The following is a 15,555-nucleotide window of genomic DNA, read 5'->3' as shown; positions in this document are numbered from 1 at the left end:
CAAATTTTCCAGCCCGAGGGGGCAAGAAGCTTCATCTAGGGCTTGCTATAAGTTCAATGAAAATATTGTTGGCCATGGAATGGTATTTAACATTTTAATATCTTTCACCAATTTTTTGATAAAGTTGCAATTTTGTTCTTTAAATTTTTGAAATTTTTTTCAGTGGCCAGGGAACCTCCTGTAGGGTTTGCTAGTATGCTACTAAATCGTTTCTAGGGGCAAAAAAAAGTTTCCAATTTTTTAATTTTGCAATTGTAGGGAATCTTTTAAAAAAAGCTTGCAATTTAAAATTTTCGATTGTTTTCAAATTTTTCAATTTTTTTGTCATTCTCTAAATTTAAGTATCTTTACTGGCCAACGAAACTTTCAATTGTTGTAGGCCGTTTATAAAACAGATTCCAGAGTCAAAAAATGTTTTGACATCTTTATAGCCTTATTTTCGCTAATTTTCTTTAAATTTTCTAATCTCAGTTTCTTGATGCATTTGTCATGTTTGTCCAGTTAATCTAATTTTAATGGCAGATTCATCTCTTTCAAAGTTTTTGTGTTAGTAAATGAGTATTTTCAAATGACCTTCAAGTTAAAATTTTCAAGGGTTTTAGCAATGATAGTTTTTTGGTTAGTTTGTTTGATTCTTTTAGTTTCTCAACTTTCGAGATTTCGTCTTTTTGGCTGGGATTGTTCAATTGATCTGCTGGTCAGGTACATTAGGCCTGTTTTTCATGCAATTCCTTGGATTGTATTTCAGGACTTGTCGTGCTATGTTATATAATTGATGAAAAACTCCATTCCCAATTAGAAATCCCATCAAAAGTTTAACGCCCCGGATCAAAACCTTTAGCGAGTCACGATAAGATGCTGCGGCGTAATTCTGTGGGACCTCAAGGAGGGCATCAACTAAAACACTTTAAGAAGGATTTCATGTTTAAGTTAACACAAAAATAAACAAACTTTAACAAAGGCAACTTCAGAATTTTTGTTTGGAGGTATAGCATGCAAACAACTAGAGGCAATACATAAAATATCTACATGAAGGGTGTACATTTTGTCGAAGTTTTTAGGTCACTATTCATAGATTGTGTCCGAGAGCGAGAAACTCCGGGAACTGGTATCAAATACGGATCCTGGTGTATTATAAAATAAGATGCGCTACTGGTATGTTTTTCCTCTGTCAGATTTCAAAAACAATATGAAATTATCAATTATATCATTATTTTGGACCGTGGGCTCATGAATTGACACAGTTTGTATACTTTTTCTAAGACACTGAGATGTTTGGTTTTCGACGCCAACGCATTTTGAGTTAAACATTTCTGTTGCTAGTAGTATTGTGGAGGCTACGGCTGCTGCGGGCTTTAGAATTGATTGAAAAATTTTACCTATTTTAAAATTTTCAAATAACCGGCATTAAAAACCGTGCTCCAGTTTTCCGTTTAGGTGAATCAGTTGGCCATCTTGTGTAAATGCAGAAACGATGAAAATATGTGAAATATAGAACCATTCCAGGCGGTAGAATACTTACTTACGCATTTAATATAAAACTCAATGCCTTCCACTGTCAATATTTCCTTTTTGGAAGAGATATTAAACTCAAAGTCGGCGGCTATCATGCTGATTTCAAGAGGCAAAAAAGCAGGAAAAATTCAAAAACGCGATTCGTTTCTTGTTTATCTTTGATTGCCCTAATAGGGTTCAATTGAATCGACCAAAAAGCTAACAGTAACAACATAACTTTAAGTAACAAAAATTTTGTCTTCATTCTCCGGACAATTATGAGCCGATTATTTTTCAGGTTAAAACTGGCGTAAAGGGATTGAGGAGTGAAAATGGCTTACTCAATCCTTGATTCATTTAAGCCCAGTTTTATTCTCTCTTAATGGGACACATTATAATTCAATTAGTTCTAATTGTACGAATAGTATAATTGGGGTGAAACATTGTATGGATTAAATTTTTGGGTTATGAAATAATATAGGGGTTGAGGTATCGGGGTTAAATTATAGGGGTTTAAATGAAGAGAGTTTAGAAAACAGGAAAATGTTTATGTAGGGCTCATTAAGTTAACAACTACAATTGAGGCATTGTGCTGACAAGAAAATCAGCAATTAATTGTCAATTACGTGCAAAGCTCTTTTGCATGCCCAACTATTTGTCTTAAGCGTTTTTGTGGACGTCCAATAACCCTAATTCTATAAGGCAAACTTTGCGTGAAAGTTTTTTGAATGGAGATTTTAAAACCCTTAGGAAAAATAAGCAAGCAAGTGTTCAAAACATTGTTCTATAGTGTTTTCACAGCAATTCTTGTAAACCTTGCGTCTTTGTGGTGCCACCCGTGGTTGTGAAATGCAAAAAAAAATTGATGAAATTAGGTTTTATGTATTTTTCATTTGAGTGTTTTCCAGATTTCAGATAAAATTTCATTCAAAAGGCATAAGGAAAACAAGTGATTTTAAGATGAGATCAAGGCGTCCTTCAAAAATCAGCTTATTGGAGAAATTTTTGTCAGAAAACTGAAACAAAACTTTCATATTCAGTAACTTCTCTTTTTTAAACATTGTGTCTTTGTGGGGTCACCTGAGACTCTGAAATGAAAAAAAGACTGGTCAAATTGAACTCTAATTAATTTTCCTTTGAGATTTTTCCAGACTTCAGGTATTTTTCTATTCAAAAAGCATAAGAAAACCCAGTGATTTCATTATGAGACCAGGAAGTCCTCCTGCAATATTGGAGATCGTTTTTAGAAAACTCAAACAAAACATCAATTTGTCTGTAAATTCTCTTTTTGTTTAACATTGTGTCTATGTGGTGACACTTGAGACTCCTAAATGCAAAAATTTTTTGTCAATTTTAGCTCTAAATAATTTTCCTTTGAAATTTTCCTAGACCTTTTAGATTTTCCTTTGAGATTTTCCTATAATATTTCTCTCAAAAGGCATAAGGAAACTAAGTTAACGTAAGGTGAGATCAGGAAGACGTCCTGCAAAAATCAACTAATTGGAGATTTTTTTAAATAAAACTCAAACAGAATTTTGAATTGTCCGTAACATCTCTTTTTATTTAAAATTGTGTCTTCGTGGTGTCTTCTAAGAAGCCGAAGTGCAAAACAATATTGGTCAAATCTGGCTCTTATTATTTTTCCCGTGGGATTTTTCCAGAACTCTACCAGATAATATTTTATTCAAAAGACATAGACTTTAGGGTTCCAATTAAATTTTTGCGCCCTTATTTTATTCACAAAAAAATCGAAAGTTCTTTCATATAGCGTCATCGACAAAGTTTTACTGAAAACAAGAATTTCTATATTAGGTTTCAAGACAGAACATTTTTTTCATTTCATTAGATGATAGCCAAAAATCAACAAATTTTAGTCGGCAAATCTATTTCTCCACTTCTTAATTTTGAAATAAACTTACGAAAATGTAATCTAATCAAAAATAAAATGCCAGCCGAACCTAATAGTAAAAGTAGATTAGATAAATGCGTCGTGTTCTGATGTTTGATTGTATAAATGAGTAGTGCGACTTAAATAATTTCGTCTCGTATTTAATAAACAAAACTGTTAACAGATTTATTTCTTGATTTATTTAGGTTGATTCTGCACTCGTCATAGAATGTGCACTCAAGTGAAAGATTGCTACGTAGGAAACCTCAAAACAATTATGTTCAAAAATTGCAAAACGTCAATCGCAGAAAACGTTGTGTCCAATATTTTGCCTATTTTGGTAAATTTTATTGCTAGAATTATAGATCATAGCTGAAGATGCAAAAAACCACGCCTTGAAAGCTGAATGAATTTCAACCAACACGTTAGTCAGCCACTTTTTATTATTTGTTATCAACTATTAAGGCCCTAAATCACAACCATCATCAAGTAAAATGATTTCGTTATCAAAATGTTGACTAGTATGCATAAATATTGAGATAGGTCTGCTGGACATGAACGCGTGGAAGTCTGTATGTTCGTGCTTTTGAACACACAAAAATCTATGAACGTTTTAAATTCTAGTGAACACACAAAAGTCTTGGAATGAACACACGATAGTCTGGACATAGCCACTTTGAGCACACAAAGAACGCACAAAAGTCTGTATGTTCCTCTTTTTGAACGCACAATTTTTTTTGAACACACGAGAACCTGGTGGACTAACGAAAGTCTGAACAATTTCACTTTTGAACACGTGAAGAATGAACGAAATCTTTTGATCCCACGAATGTCCAGACACAGAGATTTTTTGCATCGGATGGTCATGATATAAGAATTTTCTGTCTCGGACGTTCTGGATGTGCCTACTTATGTTCTGGCTCGTTATCTTGGGTACTTTTTGTGTCGCAATTTATCATTACTAGCAGGCCCGCAAAAGCATAACAATCATAGTCTCACAGGTTTCAAAGAATTTAGGATTTGTGTTCCGTACCAACTCATGCTCGAACCGACGCCCCCCTTGTTTAAATGCCACAGCTCTTACCGCTTACGCAACCGGAGCGCATCTTTTGTGTCTATAACTCTATTTAGCAGCAACTTTTTGTTCAGGAAAAATTTTGGCTTTGCTGTATTTAAGCACCGCTATGAGTTTGCAGATAACGTGTTTCTACATTGTTGCATAGTGCATCTCAAAACGCATGTACTACCCTAGGCTTCATGTTTAAGAAGCGTTAAAACACGCGAAGATTAGGAACTTATACATATCTTTTCGCAAAAAAATAGCAGCCAATTTCGGCAACAAGTCGGGTGCGAAACAATGCCACTTGCCTTACAGCCATTGGTCTGATCCCTTACTCTACCAACGCGTATTAGTTTTGTCTATAACTCTTTCTATATGCACTCAAAATTTAGTCAAAGGCGTTTCGACTCGCTTTTTTTAGGCAGCACGCTTAATGAGCGCAAAAACATAGGAATAATAAAGTTTCATTATGGTGGTATAGCGCGTCTCAAAGTGTAACGCTTTTAGGACACTTAGAGCCAGTGAGGCTAGGAGCGCAATTAAGCATTGAACTCAAAGTCAAGTGCGACTTAATTTTAAAAGAACAGATAGATAGAAGAAAGGAAGAATTAAACAAAAACATTTTAACAAAACACTTTAACAAAGAAAGAATTAAACAAGAAGAAGAAGAAGGAAAGAAAGACAGTGAGAATTGGATGAAAAACAGCAAATACTCCTTTTCGTTTTAGGGCCAGAAAAACAATTGCCATTTTCCGCACCAACTTGAGTGCGGTCCTATGTCCTTTAATTAGCAGTCATAGGTCTGATACCGTATGCTGCTGATGCCTATAGCATTTGTCTTTCTCTTTCAACATCAGCAGTAATTTTGTCAATGGCTTTTTGGCTTGCTTGTTTTTTCTATGCAGCTTGCTCAATGATCGCAAAACATGGGCATTTAAAGAGCTTAAATACGACAAGAGAGGGAGAAAGGTAAGAGAAAAAAGAAAACCAAAAGGAGCGGAAAGGAACGGAAAAGAGAAACCAAAAAATAACTTCAAATTTTCTTGAATCTGAAAATTATGCATCCTTTTCGATGCCTACTTTAACTCGAAACACCGCTCATCGCTTAACAGCCATCGGTTTCATCCTTTTTGCTATTGATCCGTAATTCATATGTCTATTGCTATTTCTGCATGAGCCGTAACCTGGTCAATGGATTTTTGTTCGCTTGTTTTTGAGTTGCTGCAGGCTTCATGAGCGCAAAACATGAGCAGATTAAGAAATTAAATATGACAAGAAAGAAAGCGGAAGAAAAAATGAAAGACAAAAAGCAGTTGACAAACTTTTGACCAGGAAATAATGCGTCTTTCTCCGACCACACTCAGGACTCAAACCCATGCCCCTCAATTAACAGCCATTGGTTCCAACAGTTACGCTACGGATGCCTATTGCTAACGTCTACTGAATTTCTATATCAGCAAGCATTTGGTAATCGACTATATGGACCGCCTATTTTTGCTATGCGGCATGCTCTATGAGCGCAAAAAAGGCAGAAATTAAGAGCTTATATATAAGACAAGAGAGAGAGAGAGAGAGAGAGAGAGAGAGAGAAAAGCAAGAATGATTTTCCAATTTTTGCCCAGAAAATTATAAGTCTCAGCCAATACCCACACTCGAGCCCCTGCCACTTTTAAACACAAATGGTCTCATCCCTTACGCTACCGATGCTTATTGCTTGCGTCTAAATCATCAATTCATTTCAATATCAGCACAAATTTGGTCAGCTTAGGCTGCTTGTTTTTGAATTGCGGCATGCTTTATGAGCGCAAAATATTGCGTATAGCGCGTCTCAAGACGCATGTAATAACGCAAGAATAAAAACGCAAGCAAAGAAAAAAGAAAACAAAAAAAGACAGAAAAGCGACCAATAAAAAGAAAAGCGGAAAAAGAAAGCGAAGAGAGAAACAAAAGTGAGAAAAGAAAAAGAAAGCAAGAGAAAACGAAAGATGAAGAAGGAGATGGAGACAGAGAGAGAGGGAGAGAAAGAGAAAGAAGGAAAGGAAAAGAAAGATGCAGAAAGAGATAAAGAGACAGACAGAGAGTGAGAGAGAGAGAGAAAAGGAGAAAGAAGGAAAAAGAAGCAAGAAAGAAAGAAAGAACGCAAGGAAGATGAAAACAATGAGGAGGAATAAAGGAAGAACATTAAGAAAAACATTTTCAATTTGGGCTTGAACCCAAGCCCATCGCTTAAAAGCCGATGATCCAACCCCTTATATTGTCAATTGAACTTTCTACACAAACTCATTTTTGGTGAATGGCTTTTTGTTTCGCTCGTTTTCGCTAAGCTGCATGATTAATGAGCACTAAATCAATTGCTGACCAGGAGTCTAAGCATGGTGGTGCAGACTGCATGTTTACGAACCGTTGAAACATGAAAATAGGAGCGCTGTTGATCATTGCACTCAAGTGCGACTTACACTTAATATAAAACTTAGAAGAGAGCGAGAGAAAGAAAAGAGGAAAGAAAGAAAAGATGAGGAATGAAGAAAGAACAAAAAAGAAGATATAAGTAACAAATAAAAGCAAAGAAATGAAGAAGGGAAGAAAAAGCTAACCAGCTCACCAATTTTTATCCGAGTACATTATGCATCTTGTTCCACCCCTACTCGGGCTTGAGCCGAAGCCCGTCGCTTCAGAAAAAAGCCTAACCCGTTGGACTACAGACGCCTGTTGATTTTGTCTACTGAGCTGGCTACAGTCGCAACATTTTAGTCAAAGGCTTTTTGTTTCGCTTTTTTTGCTGAGCTGCATGCTTAATGAGCAGAAAAAAGTGCAGATCAGGAGCTTAAGCATGATCTTATAGGCTATTGGTCTGTCTGAATCAGAAAAGTTTTGCTCAATGGCTTTAATAGCTCACCTTTTTTGTCAAGCCTAATGAGAGCCAAACATGCGGAGATTAGGAATCAAAACACGACAAAAGAGAAAAATTGGAAAGAAAAATGAAAAAACGAAAAGGAACGAAAAGGAACAAAAAAAGAAGGAAAAAAAGAAAGCCAACTTCTCAAATTTGGGGTACAGGAAATTATGGGTCTTTTTCCGCCTATAATTAGGCTCGAACCCCTGCACCTCGTGTGAGAGTCATTGCTCTTATCCTCTTCGATTCCGATGCCTATTGCTCACGCCAATTGACTTTTCTAATGAGCAAATTTTTGGTTAGTGGCTAATTGCCTCGATTGTTTTTGCTATGGGGCATGCATTATTGAGTGCAAGTGAACGAATTAGGAGCTTAAAATGACAATTTAGCGCGTCTTAGACAGCATGCATTACGTTAGGCTGCATGTTTAAGGACCGTTAAAAAAATGAGGAAAATGGTGGTACAGGATTCGAGTTAAAATCAATATATATATATATATATATATATATATATATATATATGTAATATATAGATCAATAGATGGATGCCCCAATTGATTGCAACAAACCTCTTGACGACAAAATTAAAAATCAAGAGAAGGGCAGTAATAGCTCCGCTCAGCTATCACGATCGCAGCTATCAATTAAGGGGAAAGAAATGAAGGCTTTTTGAGCAATCGATTTTTGCATCCGTTTCTTACTGAAAAAATTTGCACCTGCGGTTTTTCGGTGACTGACTTGTCTTGCATCTCTGACATCTCTCTGCTCATTGGCACTCTAGGTTCCGTGATTTTTGGGTCATTGACTCTTTCACATTTCGGTCAATGACTCTTTCTATCTGCTATTTTTCAAACGTTGACCTTTTAAGAGACCTTTTATTCGGTCATTGACCTCGCGCGATATCTTCTTAACCATGCTGCTCGAGAGCTCTTAAACATGCTCTTCGAGAGCTCTTTAACATGCTTTTTCGCCTTTCGTTAAACATGGTACCTTATAATGTCATACAAATAATATATAGGATTAACATTTTGAAGTTAGTTGATTTGGCCTTGAGTGAGTATTGGATATGAAATTAAATTTTTACTGATGGTTTTTCAAAACTGAGAATCCGAAACCAAAAAATTCAATTGCCTAAAAAAAGGCACCAATTTTAATCCTAATGTACCATTATAAAATATTAAAGCATATGCAAAACGTGAGTATGCTGCGTTTTAAGACATTAGGTGTATATGATTTTTGATCTGGCAATTTTAAATATCCATTTGTTTTAGTCTTTGCAATCTAACGAAACCAACATTATCAATAATCGAAGTGTGCGGCTATTTGAAAAAACAGCTTATAAAGAATTGATGTAATTTGCAGGCATACCTGGTTAGAAGGCCATTTTACCTCTGACGTAGACCGCATTCAAAAAAACCATTACTGAAGAAATTTTATTAATTGAATAAAACACAATATTATGTGTTTTATTAGTCATAAAAATAATAAAATTCAGTTCTTTGGGAATTTTAAATTTTTTCGCCAAAAATTGACCCAAAAACAAAGACAGAATTAGTTTCACTGACTCAAATTTAATTCAAAAACGCTGACACGCTTAAGAAAACAGAAATTAAAAAAACGTCAGTTCCAAAATCATGTGGGTTAACTAACTCTGGAATCGCTGAGTTGTTTGTTTTTAATTGATTTATACAGAACACACTTCAAAACTTTTAATTTTGTCTAGACCCACTTTGGTGGGGAAGGAACTGTTTGCTAAACTCAAAATTTCACCTAAAGATATATTAATCTAAGAGAGAACTGAGGGGTACAATTAGGAAACATTTCAGGAGTAGAGCGTTAAGTAATTAGATTTTTTTTTGAAATTTGCCTTTTCCAACTTGTTCCGGATGTTAACAATTTTACGAAATTTAGCGTCAGTTCCTTTGCATTGTTCACATTTTTCGTAATTTTTGCCGGAATTTTATCCAGTTTTTCTAAAAACGTTTTGAAAAATTGTTTAAAATCTCGCATTGTTTCTATTATTCAAGATAAAACAGAGTTCCTGAATTATTGGAACAATTTATTCGGGGTAAGAATTTAACAAAATTTGTGAAAGACCAACTTTTTTAATTTTTCATCGAAAAATGGCACAAAAAAGCTTCTTTGTCCAAATTGACCGCATATACAGACACAAAATTGCTCCAACATTGTTTTTCTAAATTAGTCAAGGGTTGTTTTAGCTCCAGGTTTTAGGAAGGTGCTCTTGAATTAACAATTCTCCTGTTTTCGCTAATTTCAACAGAAACTTATTTTTTAAAAAAGGCGTCATTAATATTTTCGATATATTCATATTTTTGCTTGCCAAAACATCTCTTCTGTAACTCTTTATAATTATTTACGTTTCTTTCACAGCCGCGCAACAACAGTGTGACATTTGGTTTATTCATCATTGATTTTTGTAATGAGGAAGTTTCGGATTTTGTTTGGTTTTGTCCTTTTGAAAGATTTTACTTTTTTCGTCCCAATTGTAGAAGAGTCGTTTCTCATGTAAAGGTGGAATTAGTGAGACCTCATTTTCAAAATAAGACCAGGAATTAAATAATATTACTTCTGTATGAAGCTCATGGTTTTTATGGTTCCAACAAAAGTGTTTCGATAAATTTTTAATGAAGTTTGACCTGCATTTGTTGAACTTTTGTAGTCTTATGACTGATTGTAATTAATCAAATTAGTTATTTTTTATCTTAAGTATTACTAGTGAAACTATCTAATGCTCTCAATTGAAAGCAGTAGACGGTTCGCTTCAATGGTTTTTTGCAAATATATCTCAGGAATCATCCAAAATTCATCAATTTTTTTTCATGTAAAGTGTCTTTATTTTTTGTCAAATTAGCTGCTTTGCTACAATTTAGGAAAGTTAATCGTTCAAGTGGACCGGCAGCAAAATAAAGACCAGCTTTTGTCTAATCGTTGAGAACTTCCTTTCTAGAAGTTCTTCGGGCTGCTATCTTGCTTTGAGAACATTTTTTCTCTCCTTTACGTTAATTACAGAACATATTGATTTCCAATCCAAGCTCAATCTTTTAAAGAGCGAATTTTTGTGCAAAAAGACCAATGAACATACACTATGATTGCAGTGAAAAAATTATGTTTTTTTATTTCAAAACTCTTTGCATGAAATTGTATGTAAAAATTGAGTCCTGTCTGTTATTTTGCAGTCTTCTGACTCAAGATTACTATTGACAACTCAAATTGGTTTTCGAATCAATTACAGGTTTATCTATTTAGTTTTATATCTAGAATGTGTCTGGTTATTTGATTTTTTTTCATAGTTTTCAAATTTTTTGGTTTTTCGAACTTTGTCTCTATTCACCTTAGTTCTGTCTCCTTGACAATTAGCATCTTCAAAAAAACTAAAGCTACTTCTGACAAATGATTTGTGAGGTAGTTTTTTTGCTGCTTTATCTTTTTATTAAAGGTTTTTGCACTTGACGCTATCATAACGTTTTTATTTTCCAACAGTTCCTTTTCATTCTTTCGTGTCTCATTTTGGCATTATCTAAATATTAACTACAAGTCATACATATATCACAATAAAAGATATAAAATGCTATTTTGGTGAGAATATGATGATTTTAACGGCTTGATCTTTGTTTTTCTGCAAAAATTAATTGAATTTGAGTTATTTGCCTAACTTTGTTCATTTTGTAGTCGTACGTCATCATGAATAATAACAGATCGCATTAGCTTCCTTTGAAAGCATAAATTGCATATATTTATGGAATTCAGTTGAAAGCTACTCATTCCCATAAAATAGTTTTTTCAGGTGTAAACAATTTTAAAAATTGTCATTTTGATTCGTCTACGTGTTAATTACATTAATGAAGACAGTCCTGACATCTTTGCTGCAGCATTTCAGAGTACTTTTGCTTGTTTTAGGTTTTATCTGATGCCATTTTTGACTTTTCTATTAACTTTTTTGTTTTAAATACTTTGACTTTAAGTTTTAATCGGTTTTTATGCTTGTTGTTTTTAATTGATTGTCTTGTTTTTAATCCTCCTTAAGGGCAGATATCATTGTCACTTTAATGAAACATTCTAAATATGTTTAGCAGTTTGAGTTTAAAGCGATTATTTAAAGCAATTGTTTGAGAGCAATCTATTTATTCGGAAAATTTTCGATCTCGTGACCTCCTTTGCTAGACAATTATGTTAAAAATGTAGTTGAGCGGGGTTGGAACATTATTTGTGAACGCACATTGCAGCGCCTCCTTGATAGAGTTATGCTCGATGAACAGGTCTAAATAGGCGTTTTTAGTGGTTGAGGGATTGTTACGAACAATATATGGTGAAAAGATACTAATTATAACAAAAAACAGTAGTATATAAAACAACAAAAACACACGAAATCACTATGACTATGGTTCAAATATTAGCAAGCTAGACTGCAGATATAGAATTAGTTGGTTCGATTCTTCTTCGCTCTAAGTATTTATTCTGCAGCCTTCTGATGGTACAGTCGGTTTGTTCGTAAAAGCATTGAGGATTTCGTGAAAAATATCAAGAAATTCTAAACGTACACCCGCACGTTTCATGCCATGTAAGCTCCCCTCTTTTACGGTAGCTTTCCAGTTCAAGTTTTGCAGTTTAAAAAATTGAGAAATTTAAAAATTATTTCTGGTCCAGTTACTACAAAAAAATCAGCACTTCATCGTGCACTTTGTTCTGAACGGAATTTTTGCGGGTAACAATCTCATGGAGGTCGTCTTCTCTCGGATCATAGAATTTTGCATTGACTGGTTATACACTGAAGTTTGCTACAGGAAAAAAACGTACTGGTAACTGTCTCGACAAATTTGAATTAGAATTCTATAGGATATTTAAGCTTGATTAAGAAAAAAAACGTTTCTAACCAAAAATAAAGATTTTTAACCAATTTTTAGGGATGTTGCAGCCTTCTGTGCTACACACAAGTTTGCATGGCCCCTCATTTTAGACTTACGATTACAATGATTTTAATTACTTGTGTCCTGAGATCGTGACCAAATTAATATCAAAATATGTTGATTAGTACATGGCTAAATACATATTTTATATACTTAGATAACTCGGGTCACTAAGTTACTAACCTGCTTAAAGACCACATGATACTCTTTAAGCAGCAAATAAGACCACAAAGAAACAAAACTGATCATCCGTATCAAAACGAGCTAATCATCTCAAGTTCGATCCTGAAAAAGTAAACAAGGAAAGAGTCGCTGAGATGAGCATAGTATGGATAACTTCCGGATTGAGCCAGATAAAGAGAGATGAAGTCTGGGAGAGACTATAGGCAGAGTGTCCCTGTAATAACTGGATAATAACTGGACTGAGTTAGTAGTAAATGAAAGCAGGTTGGATTATTAATTTACTCACCTGCTTCCGATGTTCGCAGGCAAATGTCAAAGTGTCGAGGCGTAACTCCAAACACAGACTGGCGCTATTGGGGAAAAGTGGCTTCAAAGTCTACTGGCTGGCGGGATAACTGGCTCGAGGGGAGGAAAAATATAAACAAATAAACAGCAAAATAAACTGCACTGCGTAAATAAAAACCAGAGCTACTTATATTCGCACAACTAGCTAATATTTTTTCATTAACTCCGCGCCGATGCTACAGCATATTTTGTTCAAAACAATGTTTTAGTGTAAATTTGAACATGTCCGATTTGAAAGCGTCAAATTTTAGGAGAGACGTAAGATGGATAGAAAAATATGGAATTAAAACATACAAAACAATTTTTTGTTATAAAGAAAAGTTGCAACAACAACTAGTTATAAGTTGAGAACCGAAAACCAGTTGAAAAATTAGCGCTTTTATGTATCTTTTCTTGTGAACAGCATTAGATATATTTACTAGTAAAATCTAACAGCGCGAAATTCAATTGAAGTCTGATAAATTTAAATAAGCTGCAGAGAAGTGAAAAATTTACTGTTAATATGGCATTTTGGAATGTTTGACGTTGGACTGGAAGAAGTGGATGAAATTGGGAAATATTGGATTAGAGTAATGGAGGAAAAGATGGAATAAATGGTGTAGTTGTCGGTGGTAGTATTTGTGGTGTTATTGAAAGTAAAGCCTGCACTTTTAAGGAAGTTAAATGTTTGGTTTTCAAGTTTAAATTCGCTCCTCTCATCAGCAACTGTAGTTGCCAGCACTAATAGCCACCACTGAGCAGGCTAGAATCAATAGTTGTGTAATACAGCCATGAGGCAGCCATCTACTCAACTTAACTTCTGGTCCAGATAGAGATAGTTATTGTTAAATTGAATGAGAGGTTAAATTTATGATTAATGAGCAAGCCTCGCAACCAAGATAATTTTCAAATACAAAAAATGGAATATAATGCAAACAAAAATTTCCGAGAAAAGGAACTACATTTGTCAGAATTCAAATTTAAATTATTTGGTTTATCATTCATTGTATTAGTTAATAACAAAATTTTGAAATTATATAGATTTTTTGAAACCCTATCTAAATTAAAAATACCTGTCAACAAGGAGGCTCGCTAATGTGCAAAATGTTCCAACCTCACTCATCCATAATCTTGATTTAAATATCTACCAATTGAAGTAAAGACGGACAGTCTTCAAACTAACGAAGTAGCTGAAAATTTTGGGGAAAATCTGACAGATTCCTAAAAAAAAAAGAGAGAAAGAAAGACTTTCAAAAGGGGTAACCAAAAGGGGTTAGCATCAAGGAGACCAAATTTCTTTATTTAATTAAATTTAACAAACTAAACAACCGCAAATAAATACACTCTATGAAACTTTGTAAAGCAGAACAGAAACAATTATATCAAGAAAACAATTAATGTTTTCTTGATATAATTAATAAAATTATTGCAACGACCTCATTACTATCGAGCTTCCATGGCCTCTAACTAATTTCGATCAGATTACAAATTCTCAGTTCATATCAGTAATTGTGAGCAGAAGTTCAAACAGACAGAAGAGTCAGACAGAATTGTGAGCAGAAGAGTCACACAGACAAATGAACAGCTAGAAAGCAGTTGGCTCGCACAGCACGCTGTCGCTATTGATTTAAGCTGAATTTCGCTTGACAAAAAAACTGAACAACGAAACGCTTCTAAATTCTCTTGGCGATGATTCTTCCCCTGTTACAACACTACTTCAGCATATTTGCAAAGATCTTAATGGCAAAAATACCCAAATAGAATATCTACAAAGTGAAGTACAATACTTAAAACAAAAAGTTAATGAGATTGAACGTTACCAATCCAAAGACTGTATTATTTTTCGGAATTTACCCCTTATATCCAACACAAATGTTACTGATGACGTGATCTACTTTATCAACAATGCACTGGGAGTATCAATGGGCCATCGGGATCAGGTTGCATGTCACGAGATGGGAGCTGTCAGGAACCCTCGACGACCACCGTCCATTATTGCTAAGTTCAATAATTTTGTTCAATAATTAAAAAATCGAATTTGGGGCCGAAAAGAATTATTAAGAAATTTCCGAAACCCTCATAACCATGAATCTGTATATATGGATGAACGCTTAACCAAAGTTGACAAAGAACTTCTTATGTTTGCGAGTGATCTAGAATTTCGAGTTTCTACGAACAACTCAAAACCACAGGTTATAATTAAAACAGGTGAAAATAACATCGATTTTCACACTATTGTAAGTAAAAAAGATATTGATGAATTATCAGCAAAAGGTATCCTGCTTCAGAAGTCCAGAAGTGATCAACCAAGTGGAAAATCGGGGACTGAAAGCACCATATCAAAAAAAGGGGGAAAACATCAAATGTTAATGATGTTCAGTGCTTAACTTTCAGTAACAATCAGGTTACACCCTTCAGGCTGTCCAAACGTGGCTTACCTAAACCCAGTCCCGTGACAGATTCCTCTCTCATAGATCAACTTAAAGGAATGATAAATGATGATCAAAAAATGGTGGACTTCATTAAAGGCCTACTGAGTAACTCTCCACAGCGGAAAAATCCATGCGAATCTTCAAATTTAACGGCGGATCAGTTTGATCGGGCGGCGTTGCTGGGCTAGCTTTCAATGAAACTGTACTAACTTAACGCTTCCTGTTATGATTAAAGAACATCAATTGGGAGACATCGAAATGCAATCTATACTTTTTTTAATAATACGATCTCTACGTAACCATCATGACCAACTCTGCTGTCTAATCGAAAAATTCAAAACCAAACCAATTGCAATA

At 34.6% G+C, this 15,555-nt stretch overlaps 1 protein-coding gene across 1 annotated transcript in view; it reads right to left on the bottom strand.

Annotated features, from left to right (window-relative positions):
• The window catches only part of LOC142339495 (uncharacterized), a 67,960-nt gene extending 55,429 nt beyond the window's left edge, over positions 1–12,531 (bottom strand). Inside the window, exon 1 of the mRNA XM_075389604.1 lies at positions 12,443–12,531. The gene's annotated coding sequence lies outside the window, so the exon portion shown is untranslated. The remainder of the gene's footprint in view (positions 1–12,442) is intronic.
• Positions 12,532–15,555: the final 3,024 nt, after the last annotated feature.

This window comes from Convolutriloba macropyga, chromosome 1, assembly GCF_964194025.1.
Source record: "Convolutriloba macropyga chromosome 1, txConMacr16.3, whole genome shotgun sequence".
Taxonomy (NCBI): domain Eukaryota; kingdom Metazoa; phylum Xenacoelomorpha; order Acoela; family Convolutidae; genus Convolutriloba; species Convolutriloba macropyga.
Note: the sequence above shows the minus strand (reverse complement) of the source record. Positions and strands in the feature narration are given on the sequence as shown.